The sequence below is a fragment of the Dipodomys spectabilis genome, unplaced genomic scaffold (assembly GCF_019054845.1).
Source record: "Dipodomys spectabilis isolate Male_0828 unplaced genomic scaffold, ASM1905484v1 ptg000096l, whole genome shotgun sequence".
NCBI classification, from domain to species: domain Eukaryota; kingdom Metazoa; phylum Chordata; class Mammalia; order Rodentia; family Heteromyidae; genus Dipodomys; species Dipodomys spectabilis.
In genome coordinates this window covers 28,628,243-28,645,856 of record NW_024870773.1, presented here as the reverse complement: position 1 = coordinate 28,645,856, position 17,614 = coordinate 28,628,243, and positions in this window count along the sequence as shown.

The following is a 17,614-nucleotide window of genomic DNA, read 5'->3' as shown; positions in this document are numbered from 1 at the left end:
AAGAATCTCTTGGATTTCTCTGCCTGGGCTGCCTTTGAACAGTGATCCCTATCTTAGCCTCTTTAGTAGCTAGCATTACAGACATGAACCACCAGCACCTGCCAAAACCAGAAATTTTAAATAAATATTATTGTAGGAAAAATCAGCATAGATGGAATGGAATGGATTGGTGTGTAGAGTGGGTGAATGAATGTGGTTTTGATAGTGATTGGGAAGAAAGACACCAGATAATACTCATGAATAGAGCATATACTGTGACCTCTTTCAGTTTTCCTCAGTTGCTAATGGTGGGCTCAAATTCAGTTTTTGATGTAAAACAAATGTCTCCCTCACCTCTCCATTCATACATTGAAACCTTGTTACGAAGGTGACAGAGTTAGGAGGCGAGATCTTTGGGAGGTGAACAGGTCATGAGATCCTGCCCTGTGCCTTTACAGAAAATTGCTAAAGAGAGCCACCTTGCCCTTCTGCCATGTGAGGATACACAAATGGTACTATGAATAACTAGCTCAAATCTACTGACACCTAATTGATTGATATCTTGGCCTTGGACATCCTTGGCTCTAGAAATATAAGCACTGATTTCTGTTTATAAATTACAAGTCTGTGGTAATCTGTTATTGCAGCTAGCTTGACCATAAAACTGAACATAGTCAAGTGTTCTGTCCTCTAACATAGCTGTCATAGTTTTTATTGTTTACTCTCCATCATTATTTGATCTTAAATTACCTAGTGAGTAGATACTCTTCTCCCAAATTCTTGCCTGTCTTATTTCTCTCCCCTATCTCCATTGCAGTTTGTTTCAGGGACCTTGCGTGCTCTGGATGAGGCCTGGTCCTGGCTTCCTAGACTTCTCCATGCTAGGGTCCCATGAAGCAAATCTTTTCCTCCTACTTCTTTTAAACTTACTTGCTCTTTATCTCATTACTCTGTGTGGCCTTACAGGTGGCCACGGTTATTTTTTGAAACATACATTCAGACTAAATTAGTAATAGAATTTTATGTGGTGGTACTTTCTAGGGAGCATATGCATATTTATTAGAGAAGCAAAGTATTAATAAAAAGAAATGAAGTAGTATAGGAAATACATTTGGCTGAGGTGAATGAGACCTGTGGCAACTGGAGAATTTTTTCTTTGGGGAAGAACAATAGATCCAGATGCACTGTACTTATAAATTGCGATGTTGAATTGCATGCCCTTTGCATAACTACTTAAGGGTAATTTTTAAAATGAAAGCAAATAAAAAAATTCTTGTAAGACTATCAGGAGTTCTGCCTCAACATAAAAACAGATCTTTGTTAAAGCTCCAGACAGTTTTAAGTTAAGCATGGCAAAAGTTAAGCTACCACAGCCTTTTAAACTATAGTTGGAGATGGTTGGAATATCTCCCAAAGGTGTATAGTTTGCGATTTGGACCCCAGCATGAGAGTGCTGATCCATGGTGGGGGTATAATGAGATATCCTTAAGTTAACTGATGGTGTATTTAGAAGAGATTATGGGACCCTAGACTCCCTGTGGTTTCCTATTTTGAGATGTGATTTCATTCTTGTGCACACACACTTCACCACCTGCCCTGGGAACCCTCACCAGAGCCTCTACCAGGATGTTCAGGCACACAACCCTCAAAACTCTGAACTAAATAAGCAGCTTAAAAAAATTAGGACATTTTATCCACATATGACAATTTACAAAGGTCTCAGTTGTATTAACATCACATTAGTCAAAATCATGTATTTATCTACATTCATACTTACTGAATAATATGTTTTTCTCAAATTGTAATTCCCAACAATGATTTCATCTGTTATAAAAGGGAACAGTGACTTTTATTTATAAAGGTAGCCTGCCTGTAGTATTTTGTTATGCTAGTGGAAATTTTTAGCTATTGGAGGCAAATTTAGAGATGAATAGCTTCCCCTCCAATTATATTTCTGTTACCAGTAGCTACCTGGACAATTATAACTTAAGAAAATGCAAAGTAATCTTTATTTAATCCTATTCTTTGTTATTTAGGTCAAAGGCATACTGTTTTCTTGATTTCTACCAAGCTTCTTCATTTATTTATTTTTATTTCTATTTAGTTATTGTTAATTTACTGCTTTGATCCCTTTCTTCCATTCCAATTGCAAGTTTTTATTTTGTTTGAGGAGAATTATTTCAGTAGCCTCATAGTTTCTTATTGTCTGAATAACATGCATTCCCATCAGTATTTTTCAAAACGATAATTGTGATCTCACTGGTTTTTGTGAAAAACTTATATCCCCCCATTATTTATAGAATGAAACCTAATCTTTCCTTAGCAAATTAATTCCTCAGTGATTTTGCTTTTTCCTTTTATTTACCATCTGAACTGATGTAATGCTGCTATTGACCAGTTCATAATTATTTTTATTGCACCTTTGCTTACATATGACTGGAATCTTCACCTATCATTTCTTACCATCTTCAGGGTCAGCAGAAATGCCACCTTCCCTGAGGCATGAGCAAGTTGAACAGAATCTTTTTTCAGAGCTACTCTGATTATATTAGTTATACAATATTCCTTTTAATATTTAAATTGAGAAAAAGATTACATACAGCTAAATGCACAGCTCTTCATACTATATTTTAATGTGCCATAACAATGGCTCATGCATATGTTTAGGGAAAGATTTTGCCTTTTATCCAGACAGTTCCTTTGTGCCTTGTGCAGTCAATGCCCACTGTCACTCTTTGCCCATCATAAGTACTGTTGGAAAAAAATGTTTGGCATTACTGGGTATTAAACTCACAGCCTGGTTCTTGCTAAGCTAGTACTCTGCCACTTGAGACACCACCATCCCTTTTGCCTTTACTTTGCTTTTTTTTTTTTAAGTGATCATCTCATGTTAACTTTTCCCAAGAGGACTCCAGCTATGATTCTCCAATTCCACCTCCTGAGTGTGAGGATCTATAGGCATGCACCACTATACCCAACTCACCTGTTCTGATATTTTGAGCACAGTTTTTCCATTCCTATAACTTCATATAAATGGAATCATTTGGGATAGTTGTATCATTAGTATATAATTACCCTTGAAATTCAACCAGATTCATTTTAGCTATGAATAGTTTATTCTTTTCAATGCTGAGTAGTATCTCATTGGATGATTCCACCATAATTTATTTCTTCATAGATAAACGTTTGTGTCATTGCCAGATTTTTTTGTTATTATGAACAAAGCTGCTATGAATATTCTTTTTGTAGATTTATATTTTCACTTCTCATGGATAAACTGGGTCTAGGACTTGCTGAAACATATTATATATACACTTAATTTTTACATTATTAGCCCAAGTGGTTGTTCCATGAAATACTCAAGCTTATAGTACATGCAAATCCTAGTTGTCTTCCTTTTTGTTGATAGTTGGTATCGGCTCTTTCATTTTGGTTATCAGGTGGGAATGTACTTGGTAAGTCATCACAGTTAAAATGTTCATGTTCCTAGTGATGAAAGATTGAGTACTTTCTCATGCACATATTGATCATTTATATTCTTTAAAATATACATTATAAATTTGATCTAATTTTTTATTTGTATTGTTTGTCTTTTTACATTATTATTATTATTACTATTATTGCCATTATTAGTGTTGCCTTTTTTCAACAGGATCTTGCTATGTAGCTTAGGATAAACTGTAACTCATTAAAACAGACTAGTTTTAAACACATGATCCCCTTTTCTCTACCTCCCAAGTTCTGGGATTATAGTTGTACACCAGCATGTCCGGCTTTGTTTGCCTTTTAAAATATATTTTTGGTTTTAGTTGATACATGGTCATTGCATGGGGTACAGTATATTGCATGATAACTGATCAAGATAATTGGCATATTGTTTAAACAAACATTCATCATATATTTGTGCTAGAAATGTTCAACATTCTCTCAACTACAGCTCCTTTGAAATATTCAATTAACTTTTGTCAATTGCAGTTACTTTAATGTCTATAAGCATTAAATTATTCTGTTATCCACTGTTCCCTCATACCTATTAGCCATCTTCTGTTCATATCTCTTTTCATTACTTTCCCAATATTGTTTGGCTACTTATTACTTAGTATTTGTTATTGAACTATAGGGGTGCTGATACCAGGGCTTTAACTTAGGGTATAGCACATTCACTTGGCTTTTTTTTGCTTATGTCTACCGCTCTACCACTTCAAGCTGTTTGCGGGTTAATTGGAGAAAAGAATATCTTAGATTTATTTGCCCAAGCTTGCTCTGAACCATGCCTCAGATTTCAGCCTCTTGAGTAGCTAGGATTATAGACATGAACCATTGGTGCCCTTATATATTCAAGATATAAATTCAGATATAGTCATTATAAATGTTTTCTTTCAAGCTGAAGTTTGGCTGTTTGTTCCTAGTTTCTTTTGAGAACTATAACTTTTAATTTTTTTAATTTTTTGTCACTCATGGGGCCTGAACTCTGGGCCTGGGTGCTGTCCCTCAGCTCTTCAGCTCAAGGCTAGCACTCTACCTCTTGAGCCACAGCACCACTTCGGACCTTTTCTGCTTATGTGGTGCTGAGGAATAGAATCCAGGGCATCATGCATGCAAGACAAACGCTCTACCACTGAGCCACCTTCCCAGCCCCAACTTTTAATTTTAATTATAAATAATTTATCAAATTCAAAGTCAGTTATCATTTAAAATCTCACCTAGATCCAAGTAATGCTTTTCAATTGAGGTTCCTTGAATATGATTTCCTAGTAAGATCTTTGAGATAAAGTAGTATGCTACTTGTTCCACTCCTGGAACTATCTCCAATGTTAAGATAGACATAAGATAACCACTGTAAATGTCCTATTCGAAGAAAGAGTAGCAAGATGCACATGGGAATCACTGGTTTGTAGCAATTCAGAAATATTATAAGGCCTTGATGGAGCCTTGTAGAATGATTCACCACAACACTTTGGACTACACTCTGGATGCATGGTCCTTTTGTGTCATCCAGCTTGTACGTGAATCTAAGTAGTTTCCTCAGTTTGAGTTATTTTCTATTTTATCCTGTCTTCCCCCCCTCCCCAAATTGGTGATATCTGTATCAATTCTCTTGAAACTCTTGTGGGATTCCTGGGATAATTTTTAAAATACAAAACTTTGCCCAACCAGTGTGACAAAAACCTTCCTGCAAATCAGCCATCATATAGTGTCCTTCAGGGTACTAGAAGCTAGGCGTGTCAGCTAACTGTGGCACATTCACTAGAATACGTCAGGAGCTTCCTTTCCTCTTTGAGGTACCACCTTTACTTTTTCTGAAGTCTTAATGAAAGTTTACAACCCTGTTCTTTTCTTCATCCTTACATATACAATGTTTTTTTTAACTGGCTGATTGATACCTTTTTTGTAGAGATTGGTAATGAAGTCTTAGTTCCTTTTTCAGTATTATTTCTGTTTCTCTTCTTTCTTCTCTCACATTTCCCAGTCGATGAGTAGAAAGATGCCCAGTAGATCATCTTCAGTCTTCTGATAGTAAATTTCCTGAGACAGACCATATAGTTCATTTCTATTGCCTGTATGACAGTAGCATGCATCCACATTATATGAACCCATCCAGTTCCCTTCCATCTTCATTAGTGCTTTCCTTACATGCTGTGAGCATCACTGATAACTTTCCCAGAGGCCATCATGCTAATAACAATCTCATCAAGGTTTTCTACTCTGCACCTAGTTCTAAAGTTACCACCAAAACTTTAGATTTCGCTTATAGCAGCACCCAAATTTAGGGGATTTGAATAAATGATCATCATCTGTTGTCTTTCCTAATTCCTGTAGCCAGGGATCCAGGAGTAGCTCAGATCAGTGTTTCTTACTCAGGCTTTCTTTATGAAGTTGCAATTTGGTAGTTTCATCTCAAAATCTACTGTATTCATAAGCCTATGGATTCAATAGAAAGACCTAAATCTGAGGGGGTGGTTGTAACAGCTGGAATTCTTTCTATTTCTATTAGTCTCTCCATCGTGACATCAGAGTAGTCAGAATTCATGTATATAATTTAAAGACAGGCCAAGCGCATTTCCCAAAATAAGAAGGTAAGAGCATTGTAACCTAGAACCAAATTATCATGCATCACCTCCCCATACTCTAATTATCAAGGTAGTAAAAAAGTGATTGAAGGGAATATGATTCTATATTTCAATGGAGGAGACAATATGAAATGATAATAATAACATATAGGGATATATATTAGAATATTAGGAGAGCCTTCTTTGGAAAATGCAATCTGTTTCATATACTTAAATTGCATCTACTAATATTTAAGTGTTTGAATTTCCTGATGTAAATCACACTTAGGATGCATTTCCTTTTATGCATTTCCTTTTTATGATGCATTTCCTTTTTTAACAATTTGATTTGTTTTAGTTTATAAAGGTTTTTTTCTTGTTTGTGGTGTCAATCCTAGAACTTGAACTAAGGACCTGGGTGATATCCTTGAGCTTCTGTTTGCTCACTTTACCACTTAAGCCACTGCTCCACTATTGACTTTTTTTTTGAGGTAAGAGTTTATTGGAGATAAAAGTCTCATACGCTATCTTCCCTGGATTGGCTTTGAACAGAAATTTTTAGATCTCAGCCTTCTGAGTAGCTAGGATTATAAGCATGAGCTACTGGCACCTGGCTTAGTTTCATTCTTTTTATAATTTCTTTATAAGCTATTTTTGTATACATTCTTTATAATTACTCTTTCCCTTTTTTTCTACCTTAAGGCAGAAATCTAAATAACTTGAGACTTTTCTTCTTGTCTTAAATAAACATTTAAATCTATATATTTATTTATAAGCTGAGACCCATGCATTTTAGTATGCTGTGGTTTCATTTTTATTGAGTTCAAAGAAATAGCTAGTTCCCTTTTGATCTCTTCTTTGCTCCCTAGGTTACTTAAAATGTGATTTTTAATTTCATATTTTTGTGAGATTCCACAAATACTTCTATAAAATACTTTTAATTTTCTATTTGGTTAAAAAAATGCACTCTAGCTGGGAAGGTAGCTCAATGGTTGAATACTTGCTTAGCATTCACTCAAAAGTTAGAACCTCAGCTCTGATAAAAAGTACTCTATATTATTTCAGTAATGTTAATGAGGTTGATTTTTATGGCCTGTTGATAAGACATACTTTTTGTTTAATGTCTCATGTGCACCTGAAGAAAACATGTATTCTATTGTTCAGCAAACTGTTTTCTAAGTATCAGTTATGTGAAGTTTATTGATGTCGATTGGACTTTCTATGGTCATTCTGTGTTGTTTCTTCTTACATTGGGCTTCCTGTTTCTATTAATAATTGAATTGGAAGAGTTAAGTATCTCTGATTGCAAATTTGACTGTTCCTCCTTTCATTTTCTCAGATTTTGTTTTATATATTTTGATTTTCTTTTATAGGTTGCATACATATATGAAAAAATGAACCTTTTACTATTATAATATGTCTTTTCTTATCTCAGCTAGCTAATAATGTTTTGAATCATGGAGTCTGTATTAGCTACTCCAGCTTGTTATGATTATCCATGATGATAGTGATCTTATATTTAAAATGATCTTCTTATTAAAGGCATATAGAGGGCCAGGGTCTGGGGGCTCATGCCTGGAATCGTAGCTATTCAGAAGGCCGAGATCTAAAGAACAGAGTTCAAAGCCAGCCTGGACAGAAAAATCCAAGAGACTAGAGACTCTTATTTCCAATTAACTAGCAAAAAGCTAAAGCTGAAAGTGTGTCTCAAGTAGCAGAGCCTCCACTATGATCAGAAAAGCCTGCAAAAAGCATGAGGCCCTGAGGTCAAGCTCCAGTACCAGCATAGGAAAAAACAAACAACATATAGTGGTCTTGTTTCCAGCCTGATAACCTTTACATTAAATAGTACTGTTTCATCTAAAAAGTAATTTTTGGTGTAATGGGACTTATATAATGTTATTTTCCCTCTTGACCATCCATTCTTTGTTTCTGTTTCTTTTTTTCCTTCTTTGTGTGTATGTGTGCTGTGTATGTGTGTGTGTTTGTTACTTAAGATTTATTTTGACTGTTGTGTCATTAGCAATGTACTCTGTGTGTGTGTGTGTGTGTGTGTGTGTGTGTGTGTGTGTGTGTGTGTGTGTGTGTCCTGGTCCTAGGGCTTGAAGACAGGGCTGGTTCTCTACCAGTTGAGCCAAATTTCTACTTTCAGTTTTTTGGTGGTTAAGAAAGTAGAAGAGTCTCATGGACTTTCCTGCCCAGGCTGACTTTGAACCATAATCCTCAGATCTCTGCCTCTGGTGTAGCTACAGTTATAGGCACAAGCCACCAGTGCCTTGCTCATTAGCTGTGTATTTTCATTTTAGTTTTAGGTAATGCTCTGTGGCTTGTAATAAGCAAGTAGCTTATTCTAGTCTTTCTTCAAAAGAAAGTAAATAAATAGCACATAACTCAGGTAAGTACTACATACTCTGTTTAGTGAGAAATTTAAACCAACACATGTTTACTACTTCCTTATCCTTTATACTATTATTACTTTTTCATATATTTTATCCTCCACATGGTAGCATTTAATTTTAAGCATTTGATTTTCCAAAATTGGAATTTTAAACAGAAAATATCCTTTTATGTTTATCCACGTATTTCCCACTTCCACTGTTTTCATTTCACTGTGTAATTCAATTTCTATCTGGCATTATTCACCTTCATCCTGAGAACCTTATTTGACATTTCTTTCAGTGCAGGTCTATGATGATGAATTCTCATCCTATTTGTTTATTTTTAAACTTTTTGTTTATTTTAAACTTCATTTTAGAAGAATTTCCACTGGTTATTGGATTCTAGTTTGACTTGTTATTTTTTACTTTTGGTATTTTTAAGGTATTATTGCAGTATATTCTGGCTTGCATTGTTTCTGATGAGAAAGAAAATCCTTTTATTTACATTTTCCCCTTCTATTCATGATATATTTTTGTTACTTTGTTGTTGTTGTTGGTCATGGGGCCTGAACTTTGGGCTTGGGCACTGTCCCTCAGCTCTTCAGCTCAAGGCTAGCACTCTACCACTTGAGCCACAGCACCACTTCCAGCTTTTTCTGCTTATGTGGTGCTAAGGAACCGAACCCAAGGCCTCATGCATGCAAGGCAAGCACTCAACTACTGAGCCACCTTCCCAGCCCCTATTTTTGTCACTTTTAAAGATTGCCTTTTTATCATAGTTTTAGAAATATGATAATGGCAGCAGGTTTTCTGTGTCTTTAATCTGCTTATAATTTGTGGAATGTTTAGGGTTTATAAGTTGGTATTTACTGAAAAAATTGAAGATTTGGGATTTTAATTTCTATAAAAGTTTTCTGCTTGGAACACTCATTACATGTATGTGAAAATACTTGATACTGACCTATTTGGTAAGGCTGTGTTCACTTACTATGTAATTATTTTTATTCAATGAGCTTCTGTTTGGGTATTTCCTAAAGCATTATATTCTGATATTTAATTAATTGATTGATTTGGTAGCACTGGGACTTCATATTTGTTATGCCCACTGGATACCATTGAGCCACACCGCTAGCCCCATTTTTCACTCATTATTTTTAGAATAGGCTTTCCTTTTCTGCCTATATGTTCTATATGTGCTTGAGCTTCCTCTACCTTCAGGCTTCCCATTCTTGCTGGATTACAGACATGCCCCTAAGACCAATTTCTCTCCATGGAGATAGTCTTTCAAACTCTTCTGCCAGCCTGAGCTGGAACCACAGCCTTTCCAATACCTGCCTGCCATGTAGCATGGGATAACCTGCATGTGCCACTTGCCCAGCTGTGGACTAAAAAAGGGTCTCTCAAACTTCTCTGCTCAAGAAAATTCTGCTCAAAATTCTGGTTCCTAGCCTCCCAAGTAGGTAGGAATATAACCGTAAGTCTCTGGTTCCTGGCTGCAATTTTCATCAATGTTTCCGCAGATATATAATGTACTGAAAAAAAATCAAGTGATACTCTGATTTCACATATTTTATTTTTTAAGCTCTAGCATTTCCACTTACACATTTGATACAACTTCCTCTCCTCACTGATCTTCCCAGCACCTTTTTATGGCCAGCATTTCCTTTGTTGTTATACACTTATGGCATTTTTTGTCATCTCTGGGCCTATATTTAATGAATTCTTACAAAATAAAGATCTATGGCTATGGGCCACATTTTTGTTTTTTGCTTTTGACAGTGAAACATCATTTGTCAAAGGTCAAACTTTGGTCAACCATTGTGCCTGACCACAATGTTTTGTCCATAAATCTTTTCACACAAGACTTATACATTATTTGGAGAGCATGGCCCGTGTCAACCTACTCACTTGCCTTTTCTTTGAACATCTTACTGGCTGCAAAGAAGTTGAGTAACTCATGGGTTAACATATTACTTTTTCCCAAGTAAGAACTTACGTTATTTAGGAGGCACTTTGGTAGATAAGGTGAATCACCTCCAGAGAATTTCTGACTGAGTGACACATTGATAGGGGTGGTATTTTGGGACTGGTATAATTTTTCAGCACCCTAGAAGTGGTTGACAAGTTTATCTATGTCTGAGAGAGTGCATGGGAAATTTATTTAAGCATACATTGTACAGTCACTCACAAATGTGCTGTGCACTTTAAGTCATACAACTATCAGATTCCAAAATAAGGCTCACCTGACAAGTGCACCACAAGCAGCCCACAGGACCCAGCAGTTCTAGGATTCCTATAAGGTCATATTGTATTCTGTGTCACCACATGTGTTTAGTCATAGTATGAATTGACACATTACTGGAATCATGCTGAGGAATCTGGAAAGGAGTTTCTAGTAAACAGTTAGAATATTAATATTTTAAGAACCCCTATTTCTACCTTTAATTGTGACTTTGCCTCTGTCTCTAGACAATCTCTCCAGTTTTACTAGGAATACAGTAAAGATGAATATTTACAATAAAGATGAATATTTTCAAAATTAATAAGGATGTCATTTGTGCTTTGAGGAAATACTGGACCATTGCTATTGTGTTATAGAAGACTGAGCTCTTTCCTTCTTTCAAACTTACTGGAATACAGTCCTAATAGAAAACAAAGTAGTATTTGGAGTAGAAGTAACTAATTGTAATTAGCACTACTCTTTTCATAGAGGTGGAATGGTATTGATGATGGTGGGTTATCATCCCTTCTCCAGATTTAAACTTCATGTAAATATACCAAATAACATAATGTCCTTTCCTTTCTCTCCACACACATACACACCTGTGGATATACACACATTTATACGTGACTGTATGCTCATAATTTGGGGTATTACAAAAGGCATTTAAAAAAAGTAGTCTAGATAACAATAGCAAAATGTGAAAAAAAGCACTCTTTGTTTTATACCTTTTAAACACCAGTTCAAATAATATTGCAGAAAATTGGCATGGTAGGTGGGTGGTAACAGTATTTTATGATAGGTCATAATATTTCTGATTGACGAATCTCTGATAGACTCACCTGTTTTTTCCATAGTTCTAAATCATTGGTAAGTTTTGTTAAAGCTAATATAAGGTCAAAAAATCACTTAGGTGAATAATTAAAGTCTTGGTTTTAAAAATACTTCAGAAAACTACTGCAGTCTAAAAAATAGGCCTAAATATCTCACTGAAAGCAATGTAGGTGGATATATGACCAATGAATTATATAAATAAATGCCAAGATTTTAAAAGTATGTGATGGACATTTGTGTGTGCATGTCTCACATGTGTGTTCACACATGTGCACATACACATAAATAGGGGATAAGACTTTTATTAAGACCTGTATAGCTTCACAATCTTACAGAAACCAGCATTTCCTTCACTTTCTGTTTCCACACACAGAAAAATGCATAAACTAACATGTGCTTATAACATGAAAAAAGAGCAAAAATAAAATCAAACAGATTAATTCATTCTCTCATTTTTAATTTAACAAATATTTAACCCACTATATACCTAGTGTTTCAATTATTTTTAAGAAGTTCTTTATTGTGAAAATAATGTACAGAGGGGTTACAGTTACATGAGCAAAGTAATAAGTACATTTCTTACAAGCATTGTTGCCTCATCCTTTGTTTTTCCCCTACCATCCTTCCCTTCCACCTCCACAACTATATTCCCCATCCCTCATAGCATCTGACCTAAACTCCAATGATAAAGGATCTTTCTGTCTTTTTATTATCAAAGCAATGTTTTTCTTAGTATAATTCAGATACTTGTAAGATTTCAAATTCCATTGTGAAAAAAATTTTAGATTTTTATCCTAGGAAATACATAAAGTACAGCTTTTTAGTAAGTGTGAGTTAATATAGATCAGATGAGTACAAACTCAAAGGAAGCAAAGGACAACATCTCCCCATAATGGAATTAGCATATTAAGATATACTTCAAAAGTCTGCACTGTGCCAGTGTAGCCTAGAATTATTGAGCTGGGGAAGAGGCTTTGAAAAATAAGTTGGAATGTGAGTTGAGACTTCAAAATGTACATTTCGTAGATGTCATTCTAAAATGGGAGAAAAATGTAAGTAATAGATATGGATGAGGAAAAAGCAGTAAGTTTGTGATGAATGAAAAAATTGTCTTTTTAAAGAATGAAGGGGTAAGTTTATAAAACAAACACACTATTGGCTTTGAGTAACACTGTAAAGTATTTGAACTTGTTTAAAAATAACTACAAATTCAACTTATTCAAAAAAGATTACTCTCACAAAAACATGCAAGCTAGATTTCGGAAGACAAATCTGTCAGTTCAACATTGCCCTGCTGGGTATGTCAGAATGCTGGTGCTCAATGGAATGATAATAGCATGTTATATAAAAAGCATAGTGTCTTGGAAATTCTGTGGTAGATGAAGTTAGGAGATTTTTTTTTTACTGTAAAACTTCCTAGAGCCCTAAATGTTCAAATAAGCATTTAAAAAAAATCTCCAAATGGAAAATGTACATGTCATTTTAGTACTTAGTTGATCACAGGATTTAAGAACACCGTCTTTGAAATGCTGCCGTAGGTAGTGATTGAAATATTAGGATGACAAAGCTCTGAAGATCATTTCACATTAACCTCCTCTCTGGCCATTAGGACACCTCTGAAGTTTTAAAGCCACATAATCTTGTGAACTCTGGAATATTTCACAGATGAATCTCTTCCTCTCCAATAGCAACTACTACAACTGTTTATATTTTTACTTGTAGACAGTTTTTGTGTCATTACCTTGATATCATGACAACTGGCTATGTGACCTTCCCTGATACTGAGTTACACCCCAACTTGTTTTCAGGCTTTGCCAAGTCTTAATACTGGGATGTTCTGTATGTGAACTTTACTAGCAGCCAATTGCAGTTTGTGTTTTCATAATGTTATTTCAAGGAAAAAAAACTTTGGTAGCATATTAAAAAAATGAAATTCACATAATTTAGATTTCTTATCAAAATAATTCTGAACAACAAGTTTTGAATTCTGAGCAGTGGTCTGTTGGTCCAATTACATACTGTGAGAAGTGAATATGGGTCTTTGCCATTTCTATGAGGAGCTTCCATTCATGGAACTTACCACTTGAAATTTAACTTGACATGGTTAGACACAGTGGGCAAGATATATATATATATATATGTATGCATACATGTATTTATATATGTATATGTGCATATATGTGTACATGCATACATGTACACATATATGTGCATGTATATGTATGTATACATGTAAGCATATTTATACCAGTACTAGGGCTTGAAGTTAAGGCCTGGGCACTGTCCCTTAGCTTTTTTTGCTGAAGGGTAGCCCTCTATTACTTGAGCCATAGCTCTACTTCTGGGAGTTCTACTGGTTAATTGGACATAAGAGATTAAGGACTTTCCTGAGCAGGCTGGCTTTGAACCAGAATCTTAATCTCAGCTTCCTGAGTGGTCAGGAAGCTTGGCAGCAAGTTGGTTTCTAAGAATGGCTGAAAGTTTATGCAATTCTGATTTCTTGATTCAAGTGATCCTCATGCTTATTCTGATTGAGTGATAACTTTATTCCCAAAATAGACATTGTTACATGAAATTGGAAGTGTCATGTAAATACAGTAAAGTTATGGCTTAGCAACTCCTTTGGTTGTTTTAGAGAGATGGGCTGTGGAAGCCTCATGAAAATGTCTAGAAGTCTCTCTTGGTATTTTTGTTTTCTTCCCCCACAGGTATATTTCATAGTCCATTAGTATAGCAAAATCTTGATATAAACAATTTATAAAGATCAAAAATGTATTTTAGCTCACAGTTTTGGAAGTTTCTTTCTATGATTTTCCAGTCCCATTGCTTTGGACCAATGGTGAGGCAGCCCACCAAGGTAGGAAGTGAAGGTGGAACCAGATAGATAGCTCATTGCAAAGAAAGAAGAGAACAGGGTTCAAGACATCAAGTCCTTTTAACATATAGGCCTTGGGGGATGGCCTGTTCTTATCTGATGGACAACAATAGATAATCTGATTTCACTTATTTTCACAAAGGGATAAAATATTTAGTCACTTGAAGTTTCATATCTTTGGCATGTGAAACATAACAGAAATCACAGTGTAATTAGGAATAAACAAAAATGAAAATATGCCAGCCATAGAAAAATAGGCTAACATTAGTTTTCTAAAATAGGGTACTTTTGGATTAAAATTATCATTGCATAATTTCCAATAAGAATACAGCCATTATCTAATACCTAGACATATAATTTCTCCATGGTGGTTGCATATAAAAATATATATCAACAAGACATGTTATACATACGTTATATAAATATGTAACACACAATATACTTTATAATAGAGTGAAGATTAAAAATATCTGGTAATTAATTATTTTGAAATTTTCATCTAACTAAACTACTTTAGAAATAATTTTGTTTAATCGTTTAAATAGGGATACAGGTGGACCCATTGCAACAATGAGATGTACAAGTCGTTATGTCGAAAATGAACTTTACAACTTTGGTGGGGGGAGGGGGCGGAGAGGATTGGGAGAGGGAACGGGGAGAGGATGGGAAGGGATGGGAAGGGGAAACAAAAGGAGGAGGCTACAATGCTTGATAAGAAATGTACTCATTATCTTGCCCATGTAATTGTAACCCCTCTGTACAGTATTTTCACAATAAAAATCAGAACACACAACAACAAAAAAGAAATAATTTTGTTTATAACATGTGTTATTTATGTTATATTATATATGTATATAGTGTAAGTAATATGTATTCATATATTAATTATAGCAGATCACCTAAAATAGTGGCAAAGAAAAAAGGATGATTTGATTTCTATAGTAATGAAGAGAATAAAAAAAAAAACCAGGAAATTAATTAGGTGTGTGTGTGTGTGTGTGTGTGTGTGTGTGTGTGTGTGTATTAGCTATAAGAATAAACTCATTGGGCAATTATTAGAATATTGAACCTTTTAGAGAAATTACTAGCAGAATGCCACATAAGGATACACTATAGAGTCTTTTTTTATTTGAATCTGTGTTGTGTTTGTTATCAAACACTACTGTTTTGCTGGGAAAAAAAGCTGGAAACTTTTTGTAGTCAGCATGCAAGCAGATATAAGTCTGCTTTAATGATGGAAATAGTTGGAAATGCAATGTTCAAATTGATATTAAACCAAAGTCAGAGTGGTTTTTGGCCTGCATTGCTAATGCTTTCTGCAACCATAAAATTTGGCCACAACAGGGCAATATAATACTGGTGAGAAAACACTGGTATGGGTATGTTTTTAGAAGCAGAAGAGAAGTTAAAAGAATATAACTAATGCATGAAAAGCAGTGACTATGTACTCCCATAACAATTGAAGCATGGGAGCTATTTTGGACTAGAACTAAGGCAGATAGCCAGCTTACCATTGTGTTAATGTCCTCAGGTGCTGAAAGGCCTCACCCTGGCCCTGATCCTGAACCTGGCTTGGGCCAAGCTGCTTGGCAACTCACTCTGTTCACAGCTTGTTTCTGGTTTCTGCTCTACTGTAGAGAGATGGGACCAGGAGGCAGCAATGTGTACATCAAAACACAACAAGTATCTTGACTTTCTTCTTTATGTAGCTTCCTTCTTCACAGGAAAAGCACAGAACTCACAGTTTTAATGATCCAGGCAGAACTTAAAGTTCTTTTGTGACTTCTCTCCTAATAGCTCTTCATTCTGCTCCCTTTCCTGGCTTCTTTTTTGGCTGACAGAGTAACAGTTTATTTCCATTAAGTTCTGAAAAGAACTTGACTTTAAAATACTAGGTTTATTTTTCATCCTCCTCTCCTTGGATTTCTTTTATAAGAAAAAAGGAGAATAAAATATATTTTCCTGGTATAATTTCTTCAATCTAAAAACCTTAAAAACTACATATGCCAAAAAAATACATAGTGACAGCCCAGGAGTTTTGGTTTGAGCAACCTACTTGATTTTCAAAAAATATTTTCACAGCCAGGAGCTGATGTCTCATGTCCATGATCCGAGCTACTTAGAAGCTACTCAGAAAGCTGAGATCTGAGGATCATGGTTAGAAGCCAGCCAGCCAGAAAAGTATGTGAGAATCTTAAGTTCAACTAACCAGCAAAAAATAAATAAATAGAAGGAGAGGTATGGCTCAAGTGGTAGAGCACCTCTGAGTATAAAAGCTAAGGGATAACCCTCTGGGTCTGAGTTCAAATCCCAGTACCAGTATATATACAGATACTAAGATGAAAAAGTCAGAGAGAAGGGAAAGGGTCAAAAGTAAGCAGATTTGTTCTTGAAATATATTTTCCTTTCTTTTCACATAAATATAGCTATTATGTTTCTAGAATAGTCTTAATTCACAGGTTACTGTCATATAGTACTAGTGTTGTGTGTGTGTGTATGCGTGTGTGTGTGTGTGTGTGTGTGTGTGTGTGTGTGTGTGTGTATCAGTACCATGGGACCTAAACTCAAGGTGTCTCAGTCTCTCTTGGCTTCTTTGCTCAGGGCTGGTCCTCTGCCACTTGATACATACCTCTAATTTTGGAATTTTCTGGTTAATTGTGAATAAGAGATTCATGGACTTTTCTGTCTAGACTGGCTTAGAACCAGGGTCTTCAGATCTCAGCTTCCTGAATAGCTAGGCTTACAAGTGTAAGCCACCAGCACCTGGACTAAAGTTTACTTGCGGACTCATAAAAATTTCCCTGATACCCATTTTTAATTTAATTAATTAATTGATTAATTGATTTATTAACTGATCCTGGGGCTTGAACTCCGTGCCTTGGTGTCCTTGAGCTATTTTTTCCTCAAGGCTAGAATTCTACCATTAGAGCCACAGCAACACTCTAGCTCTTTCTGAGTAGTTTATTGGAGATAAGAATCTCACCAACTCTCCTGCCTAGACTGGCTTCAAACTGTGATCCTCAGATCTTAGCCTCCTGAGTAGATAGGATTATAGGCCTGAGCCACCAGCACTCGGCTACTAATTATATTTTAAGATGAACTTTCTCTTTGATCTGTTTGAAGTCCCTACAATTTTCTTCTACATTCACCTGGGAAAAATATGAGCCACTGGAAAGTTGAATGTCTCCACTTCATGGACAACTCTTTTAGTGCAATCTTTTGACAATTTTCTGTTTACAATACTGTCAGTTTTCCAATTATAAACATTTGAGTTAAA